Source organism: Symphalangus syndactylus, chromosome 5 (assembly GCF_028878055.3).
Source record: "Symphalangus syndactylus isolate Jambi chromosome 5, NHGRI_mSymSyn1-v2.1_pri, whole genome shotgun sequence".
Classification (NCBI taxonomy): domain Eukaryota; kingdom Metazoa; phylum Chordata; class Mammalia; order Primates; family Hylobatidae; genus Symphalangus; species Symphalangus syndactylus.
In genome coordinates, this window is record NC_072427.2 from 80,938,813 (window position 1) to 80,948,246 (window position 9,434).

Here is a 9,434-nt window from a genome sequence, read left to right on the forward strand (position 1 = left end):
GGTCACATGGGACCTAGTCAGCAGGGCCTAGTGGCTATGTCCTCATCAGTGAGGCCCTTGTCAGTGGGGCCCTGATCAGGGCAGCCTGGTCAGTGGAACCTAATCTGTGGGGGCCTGTTCAGAGAGAGCGTGGTCAGTGGTGGCTTTTGTAGCACTGGTCTACAGGGTGACCTTGTTAGCGGGGATCTGAGCAGTGGGTGCCTATTCAGTGGGGCCTACTCACTAGGGTCAGAGTTTGGGGCATCTGGTCACCTTGGGCCTGCTTAACAGGGGCCTGGTCAGGGCCGGGCACGGTGGCTCACGCCTATAATGCCAGCACTTTGGGAGGCCGAGGCGGGCGGATCACGAGGTCAGGAGATGGAGACCATTCTGGCTAACACGGTGAAACCCTGTCTCTACTAAAAACAAAACAAAACAAAAATTGCCCAGGCGTTGTGGCAGGTGCCTGCAGTTCCAGCTACTTGGGAGGCTGAGGCAGGAGAATGGCGTGAACCCGGGAGACGGAGCTTGCAGTGAGCCGAGATCACGCCACTACACTCCAGCCTGGGCCACAGAGCGAGACGTCTCAAAAAAAAAAAAAATGAGCCTGGTCAGTGGCAGCCTGTTCCCTTGAGGCCTGGTCAGTGGGGCCTCATCTTTGGGGCCAGGCAATGGGGTCATGATCAGTGGAACCTGATCAATGGGGCCTTGTCAGTGGTGGGTGGTGGGAAGGATGATCTTGCTGGACTGACGAACATGCACCAGGTTCCTTGTCAGTAAGGACTTGGTCAGTGAGGTCCTGGTGTGTAAGGTCCTGGTCAGTAGGGTCCTGGTGATTGTGGGCCTGGCAGCAGGGGCCTGGTGAGTGGGGCGTGGTCATGGGGTTCTAATCAGTGAGGGTGTGGTCAGGGAGGACCTAATGTGCGGGATCTGGTCAGCAGGGACCTGGTGCGGGGGCTGCTGAGCACTGCTGGGAGATGTCAGGTGCAATGCACATTATCGAAGGCCCTGTGGACAGCTCGGAAGGGGCAGTGGTGCCCAAAGGCCCAGTCAAAAGTGGGTGTTTGGATGGACCTGAGAGATCTTGCTCAGAGATTTTGACAGGACAAAGGCAAAGGAAGGGCCAGAGTGGCTGGTGAGATGGTCACAGTCTATGGGCTGCACAGGATGGAGGAAGCCCAGGAACAGGCAGGGTGGGCAGCTGGGGTGCAGGGAGAGGCAGGTGCATGCTGGGAGGTCAGACCCTCTCAGTGCTGTGGGGGGCGTCAGGTGGGGTGGGCTCCAGGTGCACTCTCAGTGCACTGGGCAGGTCTCGGCCCAGGCTCCCTGGACCCTGGCCGAGTGATGTGGTCACTCCCTGGGGGACTGCTGTCGGGCCCTGGCCACCCACCCTGGGCAGTGCTGTCCCATCTCAGGGCTGGACTTTCTCAGATCCTGCAGCGGGCACAGCCTCCAGCTCAGGACGGGGCAGGCCTGTTTTTCTCTGAAAAAACCCTCTGGACAAATTGCTTGATGTTTTGTCCAAAGCGGCTTATTGAAGGAGGCTGTTTCTTTGATGGCAGTAGCTGGACGCCTTCGTTCTGACGGGTGTCTTCTGTCTTCCTGCTTGGGGTAAGTTGAGAAGTCCTCAATTCTTGAAGCATTTCTTCATGTTTTTCTACGTTGGGCTTCTTAGACTTCTCCCTCTTGTGAGTCGGGGGGAAACATCGGCCTTTGGCTCTTGCATGAGCCTTGACGGTTTGGGTTCCTGGGCTCCTTGTGCCCCAGGTTGCTCCTTCTGGCTGCCGTGAGGTCACGTAGCTCCTCGGAAGCCCGCATGTTCCCAGTAGGCATGCTCTGGAGATGACCCTGGGATACTTGAGAAGCCAAATTCTCTGAAGCATGGGGCAGAACAGATGCTTGCCCATCTGGAAGGAGCACAACAGCAGAAGAAACTTGAGGCTGGGTCTCTGACTTCGTGGCCGTTCCAGGCTCAAATTCACTAACAACCTCCTCCGTAAGACACAGCTTTCTTGGGTCTTGGGAGACAGACGTTCTAGGGAGTAGAGAGCTTTTGCTGGTCCCTGGAGCCTCGAAACCGTGCACATCCTCACTTGTGGCTTGGAGGTTTGCCAGCATACAGGTTGCCAAGGGGACTCTGGGTTGCGGCACTGCCTCCCTGGTTTCTCCAGCCCTTGAAGATTGGGCTCCTAAGCTCCTGCTCTGCTGGGTGCTGCCTGTGAGGCTGAATGTGAGGGGCTTAGATGGCCGCCTGCCCTCCTGTCCAGCTGGAGGAGACTTCAAGGGCCCATGACCATTCCAAGATGGGATCCCTCGTGGGGCCCTCTGGAACTGCTTACATGCAGGTGAGGAGGCACAAAGACTCTCTGCCATGTGAACACGTGCTTTGGTCAGCACCTGCTTTCTCAGACTTGCTGTTGGTGGCTTTCTAAGGAAGGTGGCCACCTCAACTTTTGAGCCAGTCCCAGATTCACAGGTGGCTGAGGAGGGACCAGCAAGCTGTGTATTGCACAAGGACAAACTCAGTTTAAAGCACTGAATGGGCTTGAGGACCCTGAGGGGTAGACCCCACCTGTGTTTGGCCCAAAGCCTCACTATATCCCAGCACCTGCTGAGTGCACGGCTCAAGGAAGGAAAGCACCTGGGCTGTGTTCACAGGGTTTCCCACTTTTTGGGAGTGCTAGATTGCTGGTTTTCATGTGGGTGTTGGACATGGGAAAAGCCTGGTTCACAGCAAGCCAGGATCGATGCATACTCACGGGGATCAAGCCCTTGTTGGTCTGGCCCAAATTCCTGCCCATGTGGGCTTTCAGGATGTTTTCCATATGAATCCCTCTCTGTGAGTCTTAATAAATCACTTCCTGAGTCACTCCTCAAGGGCTTCCTCAAGTTCCTTTCTGACTTCTCAAAGGTCGCCCTCAGAACCGTCCCCGGGAAGCCTTCCATGCCCCTGTATAGATTTTGTGGGGTCTCACCCAGAATTTTGTGGGGTCTCATGGGTCCCTCTCTAGCTGGAACTTCACCTTCTGTGCATCCTTGCTACTTTCACCTGTGGACATGGAGGACTGCCAGGGCCTGGGTTTGCCCTTGGCCTGACTTGTCCCTGGCGATTCGTCCCGAAGCTGCATCAGATCCAGAGACTCTTGGATCTTGCCCTGGTGTTGAATGAGCCACTTCTCAATATGTTGCTCCGGAGTTCAGGACTGACTGGAAAGTTCTCAGGCAGAATGGATGTCAGTCTTTCCTGGGGAAGGTTAGGAGTGGAGACACTAAAGACGTCCTGAGAATTTTGGACCCTAGAGGGTAAAGCCGACCCACCTTTTAGTTGTTTCCTCAACAAAGGCCATTCAGGGTGCTGAGTTTCAGGTAGGGAGAGAGCTTGCACTTTATTCTGCGATGCTGGGCAAGCTACTCCAGTGTTCTTGATCAGGGACGGAAAAGCAGGAGATAGGACTGAGAAAGAGGATTGAAGATGGGCCTGAGCCATAGGTGTGGGCTAGAATTGGGGTGTGGATGAAATAAACGGTTGGGACTCGGGCCCCAGATGGGACAGGGGCTGGGCCTGGAAAAGCAGTGGGGGACATTGTAGTCTCCCTTTGAATTGGGCAGACATTGGATATTTCATTGATGTAAGGATGTAAGACCGGTCAGTGACCCAGGCATTAGCCACCAGGGATTCGCTGTGCAGAGAAGGGAGGCCCCAGAAAAGCTGGCTATAATTCTTCTGAAATCTTCCCTGCAAGAGGCTAGGATCTGAGAGCTTCTGAGGACTGGGCAGCTATTTTGAATTTTCTCCCATGTTCTAGAAGGGTTTTGGGGTTGTGTCCTGCTCAGCATCCAGTGATTCAACCAAATTCCCCAAAGAATTCAGGTGCTTTTGTGGGCTGTTTTGGAAATCGTCCGTGATTTTCTTTTTCCTCTCAAATGTTGATTTCTGTGACTTGTATTCCCACGACATTCTGGCCGTCAGAGCTGAGCAAAAATGGTCTACCAGATTCCATCTGACAGGTCTCTGGTGGGTGGCGGGAAGGATGATCTTGCTGGACTGACGGAGGTGCACCAGGTTCTGGCAGTCTCCTGCCACCAGGAGAAGGCGGAAACTTGACTGTTTGAGCCGCCAAGGCCTAAGATGGCTGGGACAGAAGCTGCCAAATCCTCACGTGGAGACGATCTTGAGGGACGGTGCCCAGTGGAAGTGCCCCTGAGTCACGGTGAGATGGAGTTATCAGAGTGGAGTCCCGCAGGGGATGAGCAGTGAAGCCGTTTGGAGGAGGCGGAGAGCAGGCCAGAGGGTGAGGGAAAAGCGCAGGTGGCTCCGGTGAAGGGCGTTCTAGAAGGGAAGGTTCTGGTGGCTGGGAGGCACTTAGAGAGGAGACTGAGGTGGTCATTGGGCCTGGTGATGGGGTGGAGGCCAGATCCTGACGGTGCTTGGTTCGAGGATCCGGGGAAGCTAATGGGGAGAGCATGGGAGCAGCGTATTCCATAGGCTCATGAGAGGACCGGGAGGCTCCATCAGATGCTCTTTTGCCCACCTCACCTGGGGGGTCTGGAGCAGAGAGCTGACCAAAGTCACCTTTGTCAAGGTATGGCCCCAGGAGGCTGCAGGAGACAGGAGGCACAAGCTGCAGCCAGGAGCAGGTGGGTTCGGAGGGCAGAGTGGGTGCTCGGGCCACAGCCCCTCCACCACCCCACACCCTGACCGCCCAATTCTCCTGCTACCCCTCGCCCCAGGGTTTTACTCCCATCCTCTGTCCCCCTGGTCTCCCCATCCCAGGTCAGTTCCAGGCTGCCTATGTCCCTGGGGTCGCATCCCAGCCCTGGTAGGAAGGATGCAGGGAAGGGGAAGTGCCTCACCTCTGCAGTTGTGAAAGCAGGTCCCAAGTCTCCTCCAGGCCTCTGGGGCACTCTCTACGAGCTGGAAATCACACTGGGTTAGGGCAGTGAGGGAGGGGCCTGAGATCTCACAGGAGGCTGAGTGTGTTTCTTTAGGGAAGACCATGGGGAATTAGACCCTGGAGCCCACCCATCTGTGTCCAAAGCCATATGGCCCCGATGGTAATAGCAAGGCATGGAGGACAGGGCTGTGTCATTCGCAAAGGGCTTCCACACACAGGCCCCCACCCCCATAGTCCTCACAACCGCCCTGTGGGGAGAAGGACTGGGGTGGTCTCAAAGAGGAATCAGCCTTAGCAGAGTTGAACAGCTGTTCCCAGGGAGCGGGAGGCCCCCTCACCCCCCTCCGCATCCAGGCAGGCATTGGTCTCCCCAGGACGCACACACTGCCCCCTGTTGGATAACGCTCAGTCCCTGGCCCACCAATGCCTTCATTCCGGCAGGGAATCTGAGAAGGACCCAGGGTTCTGATTTCCTTCCTAGGAGCCCACACCTCAGGCTTCTTCAACTGACTTCTTCAGAGTCATTTCCCTCCTGGACAGATGAGGTCAAATTAACTCTAGTGTGCCCTGGAAGAGCCTTACCTCTCAGACTGATGTTTGTCATCCTGCCTCTGGGCCTCCCCCTGCACCCTACTGGACACTGGGAGACACGATGACGTGGGGAGACACGACGACGTGGGGAGACAAGATGATGCTGGGAAACAAGATGACACTGAGAGACAAGAAGTGGCGAGGAGCTAGGACCAGCTCTCCCTCTTTGCCCCCAGCCCAGCTGCAGCACGCTGCACTCACGAACCACATGGCTCTCTCTGTCTTGCTCAGGGAGCTCTGTGTGCTTCCTCCCACTCATGTTTAAATGGATGATAAAGTGCTTTTCTTAGAAAAACAGGAAGAGGGGACCGGGCGTGGTGGCTCACGCCTATAATCCGAGCACTTTGGGAGGCCGAGGCGGGTGGATCACCTGAGTTCAGGAGTTTGAGACCAGCCTGGCCATGTGAAACCCCATCTGTACTAAAACTACACAAACTAGCCAGGCGTGGTGGTGGGCGCCTGTAATCCCCAGCTACTCAGGACGCTAAGACAGGAGAATAGCTTGAACTCGGGAAGAAAAGGTTGCAGTGAGCCGATATCGCTCCATTTCACTGCAGCCTGCGCGACAGAGCAAGGCTCCGTCTCAAAAAATAAAATAAAACACACACACACGGGGATTTTCAATATGAGGTCCACCACGGACGCCATCCGTCCCTGCTCCTCTGCTCCAGGAACACCCAGGCTCCAACCCGCAGGCACCACTGAGCTGTCAGGTAGGATTCTGCTTCCCAGGAGACCAGAGGAGACGCCAGGCCCCAGTGGGAGGCCCTCGGGGGCCCAGCACAGGCCTCATATCACCCCACACAAAGGAGGTTGGGCCCCGAGCCACCTGCCCCAGGAAGGGGCTGATGAGCCAGGGCTCAGGGCCTGGCCTCGGACAGAGACCTCCCGTCTCTTGACCAGAGACCTCCCCCGTCTCATGACCGGTCCTGGCCGCTGAGCCCACGGGTTTGATTTTGCCTTCACGCCTCCTGCGCTCCCCCACAGATGGACTGAGATCTTGGGATGGAAATCCCTGTACATGATCTACCCCTACCAACCCCTGGCTGCCCTGCCTCTCCCTGGAATGATGTTCTGGTCTCTCCTGAGACTTCCTACCGCAGAAGTCTCTCCACTGGATTTGGAAAAGTGGAACTAATAATAAAAAGAAAGAGAATCAAGCCCTGTGGGTCCGGACTGAGGGCTCCTTACCTTTCTCTTCCCAGGCAATGGTGAGGGTGGGTCGTCACAACGGAGGTAAGATAAGTAGGGGAGTAATAGGAAGAAGAATGCCAGGGCAAACACCAAGGTGAGGAAGATATCCAACACCCATGGTGTGGGGCTGGGGGCGTTTAGCGATGAGGCGCTAAGTAATTTTAGAGGAAAGGGAAGATTCTCCATGTGAATAGGCGCATTGCTTTCAAGCAACTGAGCTCTGGGCATCCCAGTGGAGACTAGGGACTGGGGCCCAGGCCTGTGTCACAGATCTGGGGCCTTCACATCACAAAGGGCTCCTTTGTTGGGGAGGGGCAGTGGGAGGAGGAGGGGCAGTAGGAGGAGGAGGCGGAAGCACAGCCCCTCCCCACCCCCAAGCCCGGTATCCCTCCACCCTCCCACCTTCCAGATCCCTCCTTCCCACTAAGTTTTGTCAGTCATAGAACTCAGCCAATTTTCTATTCTTTCTCCCTGGAACACAGATATTACCTGGTTCCTTTTGTCTGTTGGAGACGGTGGCTTGAGGTTGCCTACTTTACAGCCCTTGAAAATCTGAAGTTGACTCTGAAATTTTGGCTATGTACCAGGGATTTTTATTCTCAGAATCTCGTTCGTCCTCAACTCCAGCTTTCCCACACAATGTTTTTGTCTTATATCAATCTAGGGACAAAATGTAAATTTATTTTACTCTTATTTAGTTTTGCAAATTTTGAATAGTAAATTTTAAAAACTTATTTTTATCTTTTTAAAATTTTTTTATTTTTTTGAGACGGAGTCTCTCTCTGTCGCCCAGGCTGGAGTGCAGCGGCATGATCTCGGCTCACTGCAAGCTCCGCCTCTCGGGTTCAAGCCATTCTCCTGCTTCGGCCTCCCTAGTAGCTGGGACTAGAGGCGTCCACCTATCCACCCACCTTGGCCTCCCAAAGTGCTGGGATTACAAGTGTGAGCCACCACACCTGGCCTAACCATACACTTTTTGTAAATAAACGATTCATATCCATGTTGGTATGCTAAGATAAAATAACCTATTACTAAATATAAGCCATAACCCAGAGATGAGTAACCAAGACAAAAAAGTAAAACACATACATTTGAAAAAGACACAAAAATACATTTTGATACCCATTGGCCACAGCCTATAAGAAGAAAAAAAGTACACACAAAAAGCATCGAGGAGATCATTCAATGTAGAAAAAGAGAAGTAACGAAACATCTTTAATATCTGAGTTGAGGAGAAAAAGGAAACAGGCAGTTTTAGAAAAAAGAAAGGGGTAGAGAGATGTGTGACGATTTAAAGACTCTGAAGAAGACATCTAGAGATCTTTGCTGACATAATGTCAACAAAATGAAAGAGATAACAAAACCATGTAGAGAAAGTCAATGACAGAAAAATGTCGATTAGAATCAGAAAACCAACTTAAGTGCTCAGTAAATAAATAGAAAAGTAGCTGTGTTCAGGGCTTCAAAGACACACTCCATTTTTTTTAAAAAAAATCTGTGACCAAAACATGAATGCTCATTTTACTTTTAAGTTATACATATATTTTATATATATGAAATTTATCTCTGTAAAACAGAAGTTTAATAACACATATACTTCGTGTATACAATGGAGGTATCTGTGTAAAATGAGTAAATTTCCATATGTTTTATATCTAAAAGTAGAAGAAGCAGAAACAAAATATAAGCTACATATCAAGACACATTTTGATGTTAAAGTGACACAAATAGGTCTTCTTTAAAGAATTTGCAGCAGAGGATACTACAAAAGGAAGAAAAGATGACCACAGACAGCAAAAATATCTTCAGAAATAAAAATTCCAACTAGATAATGAAGAGTGCACTTGACATTACATGTCCAAGGCTTTGTCACTGTTTTCAAAATCATTAAAGAATAAATGGCTGGGCACGGTGACTCATGCCACTTTGGGAGGCTGAGGCGGGCAGATCACGAGGTCAGGAGTTCGAGACCAGCCTGACCAACTTTGCAAAACCCCCATCTCTACTAAAAGATACAAAAATTAGCTGGGCGTGGTGGCACATGCCTGTAATCCCAGCTACTTGGGAGGCTGAGGCAGGAGAATTGCTTGGAGGCATAGGTTGCAGTGAGCTGAGATGGCGCCATTGCACTCCAGTCTGGGAGACAGAGCCAGACTCTGTCTCAAAAAATAAAAATAAAAATAAAAATAAATAAATAAGTATAATATTTTGTCATTCAAAAAATTTTCAGATTATGTTGTTTCTCTTTTATACATACTTTTAATACAAATTTTTTCATCCCAACCTTGCCCCAGCAGCTCAGCTGACTCCCAACCCCATGACGCACATGCCTATAAAGCTGTGTTGTGAGTTTCTGAAATACATTTTAAAATAGAATTCTTTTAATTATGAAAATGGAGACATAAAATGAATTTGTATCTGTTTTAGTCAAGTAAAATTAAGAGTTAAATCAATTAATAAATGGTTAAAATGTTCTACAATATGAAAACCATACCTAGTTGCCTCTCCTTCTAATTCACGATTTTTCTTTCTTATTTGATTCACATACTCCAGTGATGATACTAACACAAAAAGTTTCCGGAATTCTTCATTTTTTTCTTCAGGCTTAAAAAAAAGTGTTTAAAATTATTTTTGTAAAATCTAGAGACCCTCTTTTATCTTAAAAATATTGTTTCTCATAAGTTGATGAGTAATATGTATTTAGGCAGGGGTACAAAGTGCATTTTATAAACCTGATGCCAATAAGGGCAGATTTCAAAAATAGTCACTTTTCTT

At 51.0% G+C, this 9,434-nt stretch overlaps 1 pseudogene; it reads right to left on the reverse strand.

The window, feature by feature from the left end:
• Positions 1 to 1,436: 1,436 nt before the first annotated feature.
• Positions 1,437 to 6,887, reverse strand: LOC129483149 (spermatogenesis-associated protein 31A1-like; annotated as a pseudogene).
• Positions 6,888 to 9,434: the final 2,547 nt, after the last annotated feature.